Source organism: Arvicola amphibius, chromosome X, assembly GCF_903992535.2.
Source record: "Arvicola amphibius chromosome X, mArvAmp1.2, whole genome shotgun sequence".
In the NCBI taxonomy this organism is placed as follows: Eukaryota; Metazoa; Chordata; class Mammalia; order Rodentia; family Cricetidae; genus Arvicola; species Arvicola amphibius.
Genome location: NC_052065.1, coordinates 36293832 through 36305386, shown reverse-complemented (window position 1 = coordinate 36305386; position 11555 = coordinate 36293832).

Below are 11555 nucleotides of genomic sequence, written 5' to 3'. Positions count from 1 at the left end.
TGGCTCAAAAGTTTAGATCTCTCATTACTCTTCTCTTGCAGAAGCCACACATGGTGATTCTCAACCATTCATAACTCCAATTCCAGGAGTTATAATACTAGGGATTGGGGTATTATGATAGGCTTGATCATGCTTTTATTTGGAGCAATGTGGACTTTGGGACTTCAGATTAAAAAAGCATTTCAACACTTTAAGTAGGACTTAATGAGACAAACTAGTAGTAGCATAGAAGGCAGTGGTCCTGAGGGTGATTTGAAATGTGGGGAGCTGGTTCAGGATGTTTCAACAGAGTGTTCTCAGGTGTCCTGCTCCTGTTCTAAGGCCATCCACCCAGAGGAGTCAGACCCTGGCCTCCAGGCAGGTCTGAGGATTCCTGCAAGGGAGTGTGGGCTTCTTCAGATTGTGACGCAAGCAATAGGTCCTCCTCTGGCACTGGGGAGATCCAACCAGTTTCAGTCACAGCAAAGATTGGTCTAGGACACCAAACGCCTCCGGGCTCCTTTTGAAGGAAGAGATGGGCAGGCGCCAATGCAGGAGCTCCTCCAACAACATGAAAGGCAACATGACATCACCACAAGCCAGACATCCCGAAACAACAAGAATTGAACACCCTACCCCAGAAGATATAGAAGAAACCGACATTAAACAGTACTTTATGAAAATAATAGAGGACCTTAAACAGGAGGTAAAAAACTGCCATAAAGAAATGGAGATGACAAACAAAAAGGTAGAGGAAATAAATAAATCTCTCAAAGATACCCAAGAAAAACAAGAAAAACAAGAAAAAGCAATCAAACAGGTAAGGGAAACAGTACAAGACCTGATAAATGAAATGGAGGTATTGAAGAAAACACAATCTGAGGGACGACTGGAAATGGAAACTCTGAGTAAACGAACAGAAACTTCAGAGACAAGTATTTCCAACCGAATACAAGAGATGGAAGAAAGAATCTCGGACTCTGAAGATACTATAGAGGAAATAAACTCACAGATTAAAGAACTAAACAAATCTAACAAATTCTTAACACAAAACATTCAGGAAATCTGGGACACCATGAAAAGACCAAACCTAAGAATAATTGGGGTAGAAGAAGGAGAAGAATTACAACTCAAAGGCCCAGAAAACATATTCAACAAAATTATAAAAGAAAACTTCCCCAACCTAAAGAAGGATGTTCCTATGAAGGTACAAGAAGCCTACAGAACACCAAATAGACTGGATCAAAAGAAAGCATCCCCATGACATATAATAATCAAAACACAAAACATACAGAATAAAGAACAGATATTAAGAGCTGCAAAGGAAAAAGGTCAAGTAACATATAAAGGGAAACCTATCAGAATTACACCTGATTTCTCAATGGAAACCATGAAAGCCAGAAGACCTTGGATAGATGTGCTACAGACACTAAGGGAACATGGATGCAAGCCTAGACTATTATACCCAGCAAAGCTTGCATTCACCATTGATGGAGAAAACAAGATATTCCAGGACAAAAACAGATTTAAACAATACATAGCCACAAATCCAGCCTTGCAGAAAGTAATAGAAGGAAAATCACAAACCAAGGAGTCCAACAACGCCCACAATAACTCAGGCATCTAGCGACCCTTCACCAGCACAACTAGAAGAAGGGAAACACACAAACTCTACTACTAAAAATGACTGAAGTTAACAACCACTGGTCATTAATATCACTTAATATCAATGGACTCAATTCACCTATAAAAAGGCACAGGCTAAGAGACTGGATACGAAAACAGAATCCAACATTTTGCTGTTTACAAGAAACACACCTCAACCACAAAGACAGACACCTACTCAGAGTAAAGGGTTGGGAAAAGGTTTATCAAGCAAATGGCCCTAAGAAACAAGCGGGTGTGGCCATACTAATTTCCAACAAAGTTGACTTCAAACTAAAATCAATCAGAAGAGATGGAAAGGGACACTTTATACTCATAACAGGAAAAATCCATCAGAATGAAGTCTCAATCCTGAATATCTATGCCCCTAATATAAAAGCTCCCACTTATGTAAAAGAAACAGTTCTAGAACTCAAGGCAGCCATCAAACCACACACACTAATAGTTGGAGACTTCAACACTCCTCTCTCACCAATGGACAGGTCAATCAGACAGAAACCTAACAGAGAATTGAAAGACTTAATGGAGGTAATGAACCAAATGGACTTAACAGACATCTATAGAACATTCCACCCAAATAGGAAAGAATATACCTTCTTCTCTGCAGCTCATGGAATTTTTTCGAAAATTGACCATATACTTGGTAACAAAGCAAACTTCCACAGTTACAAAAAAATATTAGTAACCACCTGTGTCTTATCGGATCACCATGGATTAAAATTAGAATTCAACAACAATGCTACCCCCAGAAAGCCCACAAACTCATGGAAACTGAACAGTCAACTACTGACCCTCACCTGGGTCAAGGAAGAAATAAAGAAAGAAATTAAAGTCTTTCTTGAATTTAATGAAAACAAAGACACAACATACTCAAACCTATGGGTCACAATGAAAGCAGTGCTAAGAGGAAAGTTCATAGCACTAAGTGCCCACTTAAAGAAAACGGAGAAAGCGCTCATTGGTGACTTAACAGCACACCTGAAAGCTCTGGAAAAAAAAGAAGCAGACTCACCTAGGAGAAGTAGAAGACTGGAAATAATCAAACTGAGGGCAGAAATCAACAAAATAGAAACACAGAAAACAATCCAAAGAATCAATGAAACAAGAAGCTGGTTCTTGGAGAAAATCAACAAGATTGACAAACCCTTAGCCAAACTAATCAAACGGCAGAGGGAGAACACGCAAATTAATAAGATCAGAAATGAAAAGGGGGACATAACCACAGACACAGAGGAAATTCAGAGAATCATTAGATCTTACTACAAAAGCCTGTATGCCACAAAATTGGAAAATGTAAAAGAAATGGACAGTTTTTTAGATAAATACAATATACCAAAGTTAAACCAGGACCAGGTAAATGCTCTAAATCGTCCTGTTAGTCGCGAAGAATTAGAAACTGTTATCAGAAACCTCCCAACCAAAAAGAGCCCAGGACCAGATGGTTTCAATGCGGAATTCTACCAGAACTTCCAAGAAGACCTAATACCTATACTCCTTAAGGTATTTCATAATATAGAAACACAAGAGTCACTGCCAAATTCCTTCTATGAAGCTACAGTTACCCTGATACCTAAACCACACAAAGACTCAACCAAGAAAGAGAATTACAGGCCAATCTCACTCATGAACATTGACGCAAAAATTCTCAATAAAATACTGGCAAACCGAATCCAAGAACACATTAGAAAAATTATCCATTACGATCAAGTAGGCTTCATCCCAGAGATGCAGGGCTGGTTCAACATACGAAAATCTATCAATGTAATCCATCATATAAATAAACTGAAGGAAAAAAACCATATGGTCATCTCATTAGATGCTGAAAAAGCATTTGACAAAATTCAGCACCCTTTTATGATAAAGGTCTTGGAGATATTAGGGATACAAGGGTCATTCCTAAATATAATAAAAGCTATTTACAGCAAGCCGACAGCTAACATCAAACTAAACGGAGAGAAACTCAAGGCTATCCCACTAAATTCAGGAACACGACAAGGCTGTCCACTCTCTCCTTATCTCTTCAATATAGTGCTTGAAGTTCTAGCAATAGCAATAAGACAACATAAGGGAATCAAGGGGATTCAATTTGGAAAGGAAGAAGTTAAACTTTCATTATTTGCAGATGATATGATAGTATACATAAGCGACCCCAAAAACTCCACCAAAGAACTCTTACAGCTGATAAACTCCTTCAGTAACGTGGCAGGTTACAAGATCAATTCCAAAAAATCAGTCGCCCTCCTATACACAAAGGATAAGGAAGCAGAGAGGGAAATCAAAGAAGTATCACCTCTCACAATAGCCACAAATAGCATAAGATATCTGGGAGTATCTCTAACCAAGGAAGTGAAGGACTTATTTGACAAGAACTTTAAGTCTTTGAAGAAAGAAATTGAAGAGGATACCAGAAAATGGAAGGATCTCCCCTGCTCGTGGATTGGGAGGATCAACACAGTAAAAATGGCAATTCTACCAAAAGCAATCTATAGATTCAATGCAATCCCCATCAAGGTCCCATTAAAATTCTTCACAGAGATTGAGAGGACAATAATCAACTTTATATGGAAAAACAAGAAACCCAGGGTAGCCAAAAAATCTTATACAATAAAAGTACTTCTGGAGGCATTACCATCCCTGACTTCAAACTCTATTACAAAGCTACAGTATTGAAAACAGCTTGGTATTGGCATAAAAACAGAGAAGTTGACCAATGGAATCGTATAGAAGACCCGGATCTTAAACCACAAACCTATGAACACCTGATTTTTGATAAAGGAGCCAAAAGTACACAATGGAAGAAAGAGGGCATCTTCAACAAATGGTGCTGGCATAACTGGATGTCAACCTGTAGAAGAATGAAAGTAGATCCATATCTATCACCATGCACAAAACTCAAGTCCAAATGGATTAAAGACCTCAATATTAATTTGAACACATTGAGCTTGATAGAGGAGAAAGTGGGAAGTACTCTACAACAAATGGGCACAGGGAACCGTTTCCTACGCATAACCCCAGCTGCACAGACTTTAAGGGCAACATTGAATAAATGGGACCTCCTGAAGTTGAGCAGCTTCTGTAAAGCAAAGGACATTGTCACTAAGACACAAAGGCAGCCTACTGACTGGGAAAAGATCTTCACCAACCCTGCAACTGACAAAGGTCTGATCTCTAAAATATATAAGGAACTCAAGAGACTAGACGGTAAAATGCCAATTAACCCAATTAAAAAATGGGGCGCTGAACTGAACAGAGAATTCTCAACAGAAGAAGTTCGAATGGCCAAAAGACACTTAAGGTCATGCTCAACCTCCCTAGCTATCAGGGAAATGCAAATCAAAACAACTTTGAGATATCATCTTACACCTGTCAGATTGGCTAAAATCCAAAACACCAATAATAACCTTTGCTGGAGAGGTTGTGGGGTAAGGGGTATACTCATCCATTGCTGGTGGGAATGCACACTTGTGCAACCACTTTGGAAAGCAATGTGGCGGTTTCTCAGGAAATTCGGGATCAACCTACCCCAGGACCCAGCAATTCCACTATTGGGAATCTACCCAAGAGATGCCCAATCATACAACAAAAGCATATGCTCATCTATGTTCATAGCAGCATTATTTGTAATAGCCAGATCCTGGAAACAACCTAGATGCCCTTCAGTGGAAGAATGGATGAAGAAACTGTGGAATATATACATGCTAGAATATTACTCAGCGGTAAAAAACAATGACATCTTGAATTTTGCAGGCAAATGGATGGAAATAGAAAACACTATTCTGAGTGAGGTAACCCAGACCCAAAAAGATGAACATGGGATGTACTCACTCATAATCGGTTTCTAGCCATAATTAAAGGACACCGAGCCTATAAATTTGGGATCCTTGAGAAGATAATAAGAAGGTGAACTCCCAAAAAAGGATATAGTAATCCTCCTGGATATTGGAAGTAGACACGATCGCCAGGCAAAATTGGGAACTTGAGGGTTGGGCAAGACTGGGCCAAGGGAAGATGGGGAGATAAAAGTGTGAAGGGGAGAACGGGGGGAGCTCGGATGAATGGGGTGCTTGGGATATAGGAAGGGTGGATATGGGAGCAGGGAAGCATATATCTTAATTTAAAGACCTACCTGAGGGTTGTCAAGAGACTTGACCCTAGAGGGGTTCCCAGGTTTCCAGGGAGGCGCCCCCAGTTAGTTCCTTGGGCAGCTGAGGAGAGGGAGCCTGAAAAGGCCAGTTCCTATAGCCATACTGATGAATTTCTTGCATATCACCATAGAACCTCCACCTGACGATAGATGAAGAAAATGACAGAGCCCCACATTGGAGCACCGGACTGAGCTCCCAAGGTCCTGATGAGGAGCAGAAGGAGAGAGAACATGAGAAAGAAAGTCAGGACCGTGAGGGAACCTCCAGCTGGCGACAGATGGGGAAGGTGACTGAGCCCCACATTGGAGCTCTGGACTGAGCTCCCAAGGTCCTGATGAGGAGCCGAAGGAGCGAGAACATGAGGGAGAAAGTCAGGAACGAGAGGGGTGCGTTCACTCATGGAGACGCTGGGACAGAACTAATGGGAGATCACCAACTCCAGATGGAATGGGACTGATGGATCATGCGACCAAACCCGTCTCTCTGAATGTGGCCAACAGCGGGGGCTGACTGAGAAGCAAAGGACAATGGCTCTGGGCTCTGATTCTTCTGCATGGACGGGCTCTTTGGGAGCCTTCTCAGCTTGGTCGATCACCTTCCTGGACCAGGGGGAAGTTGGGAGGACCCTTGTCTTAGCATAGAGTGGGGAACACTGATGGCTCCTTGGCCTTGAGAGGGAGGGAGGGGAGGTATGGGTGGAGGGGAGTGTAGGGAAGGGGGAGAAGGAGGGGAGGGAAGGGGGAGGAGGAGGGGAGGGAGGGGGGAGGAGGAGGGAAGGAGATGGAAATTTTTAAATATTAAAAATAATAATAATAATAAAAAAAATAATAGTCAGTACATACATGACACCAAAAAAAAAAAAAGATGTTTCAACAAAGAATATTATTATGTGTCCAGGAAACAATCATTGTGATATTTTGGTGAAAAAAGTGGCTCTTTTCTGTCCTTGTCTAAAATGTCTGCCTGACGGTAAATTGAAAAGTTCTGGATTAACAGCTATGGCAGATGACATTTCAAAACAACCTGTGTATTGGCTGTGTCATGTAGTTATTAATAGCCAGTATTATGAAGATCTATAATGAAAAGGAGCACCTGATCAAGAAAAACTACAAAATGTATAGTTTGAAGAGTAAGGGAGGTACCAGGACGTTTATTGAAACTAAATCCTGTGTTCAAGGCAATAAAATGATGAAAAAAAGCCTGACGTTAAATGGAATGCAGGGAGTTATGACCTCAAGGCAAGACCTCACCCAGCAAAACTTTCAACTTGTGAAAATAAACTAAATAAAAGCTTAGGGCCTGGTGTGGTGGCACATACCTTTAATGCAGTCACAAGGGAGGCAGAGATAGGCTGATTTCAGAATTCAAGGCCAGCCTGGTCGACAGAGAAAGGTATTGGAAAGCGAAACTTAGGCAGTGAAAAAAACCATCAAAAACAGAAAGCTGGTAAAAATGTATTTGAATTATGGGTCCATGTTCCAGCCCCAGCAAAAAGCAGAATTTGGCAGCTTGTTCCCATGTATGTTGTAGGGAGAGAGGCTGCTTGTTTGTCCCAGCCACAAGAGAAGGCAACCAGTTGGTTAACACAATTAGTTATTAGCTATTAGTTAATTTAATAATTGCTGTTAAATAACAATGATGAAAGGAATTAGTTTTTACACTAATGTCTTTTGGGTTTCTACTGCTTAATAAATATCATGAAAAAAAGCAACTTGGAGAGGAAAAGGTTTATTTCAGCTTATAAGTTATAGTTAGTTCATCATGAAAGGAAGTCAGGGCAGGAAATGAAGGAAGAAATCTGGTGGTAGGAACTGAAGGTCATGGAAGGTAACTTAGATAGGCTCTTATTGTTGTGAACAGACACCATGGCCTCACAAGTCTTATTAAAGGAAAGCATTTAATTGGAGCTGGTTTACAGTTTCAGAGGTTCAGTCCATTATCACCATGGCAATACATGGTGGCATGCATGCAGACATAGCTTGAGCATAGGATACCTCCAAGTCCACCCTACAGAGGCATGCTTCCTCCAACAAGGCCATACCTACTCCAACAAAGCCACATCCCCTAAGAGTGCCACTACTTATGGGAGCCATTTCTCTCAAACCACCATAGAGGGACACTACTTACTGGATTGCTTCACATGGCTTGTTCAGGTTGCTTTCTTATACCATGTAAGATCTATCCAGAGGTAGTGTCAGCCCAAAGCATGCTACATCAGTCATTAAATAAGAATATTTACTATAGATTTGCCTTCAGGCCAATCTTATGGAGGCATTTTCTGCTCTATGGTTCCTCCTTCTCAGATAACTCTAGCTTCTTCCAAGTTGACAAAAAAACTAACCAGAACAGCTGTCTTGACTTTCTGCCTTGGCTTCCCTCAATGATGGACTGTAAAATTCAAGATGAAATAAATACTTTCCTACCCAAGTTACTTTTGGTCACGGTATTTGTCACACCAATAACAAAAAAGCAAACTAAAATAGATTGTGCCAAAATATTTGGCACTGTAGGTTGAAGAACATTTTCAGAGTTAAACATATTTTAATTTTGCAGTTGTCAGTGCTGAGAATACTGTTTCACACAATATACAGAGGAGGTAGGAGAGTTTTTTTTAAGGGATATTTCTTTTTATTTATTTATTTATTTATTATTTGTTTTTATTAAAAATTTCCATCTTCTCCCCTCCACCCACTTCCCTCCCCTCCCCTCCATCCACTTCCCTCCCCTCCCCTCCATCCACTTCCCTCCCCTCCCCTCCATCCACTTCCCTCCCCTCCCCTCCACCCACACCTCCACTCCCTCCCTCTCCAGGCCAAAGAGCAGTCAGGGTTCCCTACACTATGGGAAGTCCAAGGTCCTCCCAATTTCCCCCAGGTCCAGGAAGGTGAGCATCTAAACTGACAAGGCTCCCACAGAGCCCGTCCATGCAGTAGAATCAAACCCCAGTGCCATTGTCCTTGGCTTCTCAGTCAGCCTCCACTGTCAGCCACATTCAGAGTCCAGTTTGATCACATGCTTCATCAGTCCCATTCCAATTGGCCTTGGCAATATTTTTAGGGATATTTCTGAAATTGTTAGAAATTCTGCTATAATCCCAAGACAAAATTAACTTAACACTTGTTTTTTATTTTTAATAAAACTGAAAAAAACATTTCAGTTAGCAATTTTAGAAATCATAAATGTACTAAATACTTGCATGGTGAGAAAAGATAGTAGAAAAGTATTAAAAGTTACTGTTTTCTGTAATTAAGCTACTGTTAGGTCACATCTGTTGTCCCTATAGAGGGGATCAGAAATGTCTTATACCCCATCTAGTATCTTTCCTCAATTGTTAAACCTCCAGCCTATAACATTTTCAAGGTAGGGTGGAACAATGGTTGGCTCCCTAATTTTAGCTCTAAAGTCCATAAAAGTAAGAAATTCCCTTTATTAAGAATATTGTTTTTAATTTTCTGGCTGGAATTATTAGAGGATATTTCCTCTGGAATCATATGAATGTATTCTTATAGTATCCAATATCAATAAAACCCTATAAAATAGATTAATTTAAGTGTAGCATAATTTTCTTAACTGATATTTCTTAATTGTTGTGGACCAATTAATAACCTCCAGTTGAATATTGAAACATAGCAACTTTAAATACTTGGGAAGTAATATTCAACCCTATACCTGATAGTCCCAGGTAAGTGCTCTGTTCTAAGAATAATTTTATTTGTTTGAAAACATGGTCCCCAGTTGGTGGAATTGTTTGGGAAGGATTAGGAGTTGTGACTGTGTTTGAGTGGGTGTGCTGTTAGGTACATAATTTGAAGTTTTAAAAGATCATGTCATTACCAGGTAGCTCTTTCTGTGCTTCATGCTTGTGGAGCAGATCTAGGTTATCAGCTATTGCTTTAGCACAATGCCTTCCTGCTTGCTGCCATGCTCCCTGTCATGATGGCCATTGACTCTCTTCTGAAACTGTAAGCCAGTATTAAATGCTTTCTTCTATAAGTTGCCTTGGTCATGGTGTTTTGTCAAAGTCAATAGAAAATTAAAACAATGTGTCTTGACAATGTTGAGTTTTTATGTACAAAAGTCAACAAAAAACAAAACAAAACAAAAAATGGTATATCTTTCCATTTTGTTAGTTCTCAGTGAGTTTCTATTAGCAGTGTTTTATAGAATATAATAATTTTCAATTTTACTTATCTGAAAATTTTTTAAAGTTTTGATGTTACTATCAATACAACTATTTTTGAATTTGATTATCTAATAGTTACTATTATTTACTTTACTTATATGTGAGTTTTTCTAAATGTAATATTGATTTTTAATTTAATTTTATTTTGGGCACATACTCTGTATTATTTCATTTCTTTAACATTTAATAATTCTAATTTTGTGGTCCATAATATGATCTATCTTTCCTCATGTATATTAAATATGTCTTTTTTCCAGAACTATAAAAGAATACAAAGATTGTATCCTGCTTTCTTACAGTTTATCAATCGCTATAATTTAAAAATATAAGCACGCTGGGCTTGAGAGATGGAAGTTTAGAGTGATTAGTGTTTTTTCTTCAGATAACTTGAGTTCAGGTCTCAGAAGCAGATCTGAGGACCATACAACCAAATGTAACTCTATTTCCAGGGCTTCAGTGCCCTCTTTTTACCTTGAGTGACACCTGTACACACATGTTGTACACATATATAGACACACTTGTGTATATGTGTATAATTTTGATTAGAAAGTAAATATACATGTATAAAATATAACAAAATTAGTAAAATATAAAATTTCATTGTCAGCATGAATTTAACACTGAAATGATCTTAAAATTCCTAGATGAAAGAATATATCATTATAAAGACTTAATTAGTGCTTATATCTCACCTTTGTTTTTATAAAAGAATGTAGACAAATCTATAAAGTACTTTCAGGTTGTACCCATTTGATTGGTACTCAGCAAAGTGATTAGCAACCCTTTACTTTGTCTGGAGTAACACCAAAAAGAGCTTAGAAAATGAGTGTTCTTTCAGCTAAGGATATCTGGCAATCAGAAAATAAAGATGTTCTGAGAGCATGAAATTATAAGAGATTGTAAGTATCAATTTTAGGAAGATCATGAGGAAGTAGAAATATTTTGTGACTTTAAACTACAACAAAATTCCATATATATAATTTTCCTTCTCTTTCTCATATTCCCAAGGAAATTATTAACTGTGACAGCAATATAATTTTTGTCCTATGTCCATCTGTGAGGGTGATGAAATCAAGTATAGGACTTAAATAAGAGTGTTCCTCCAGAGGCTCCCATATTTGAATACTTGGCATATATTTGGTGGCACAATTTGGGTAGGTTTACAAAGTTTAGGCTAACTGAAGGAAGAATGTTACTTGGTGCTGTGCAATAATCCTTCTGAACACTGGGTGAATTAATTGTTCTCATTGTTAATGAAAAGTGGTTTGACCAATAGCTAGGCAGGAAGTGATTAGGCGGGAGAGCCAGACTAGGAGGACACTGGGAAGAAGAAGGGCAGAGTCTAGAGTTGCTAGCCAGATGTAGAAGCAATAGGAAATAAATGTGACATACTAATAAAGTTACTGCCACATGGCAGAGCATAAATAAGGAACACTGATTAACTTAAAGTGTAAGAGCTATTTAGTAATAAGCCTGTGCTATTGACTGAGCATTCATAGTTAATATTAAGACTGTGGTAATTTGGAAGCAGGATGGTGGGATAAAATCTCCACCTACAACTAGGGACAGACTTTCAGAAGCAA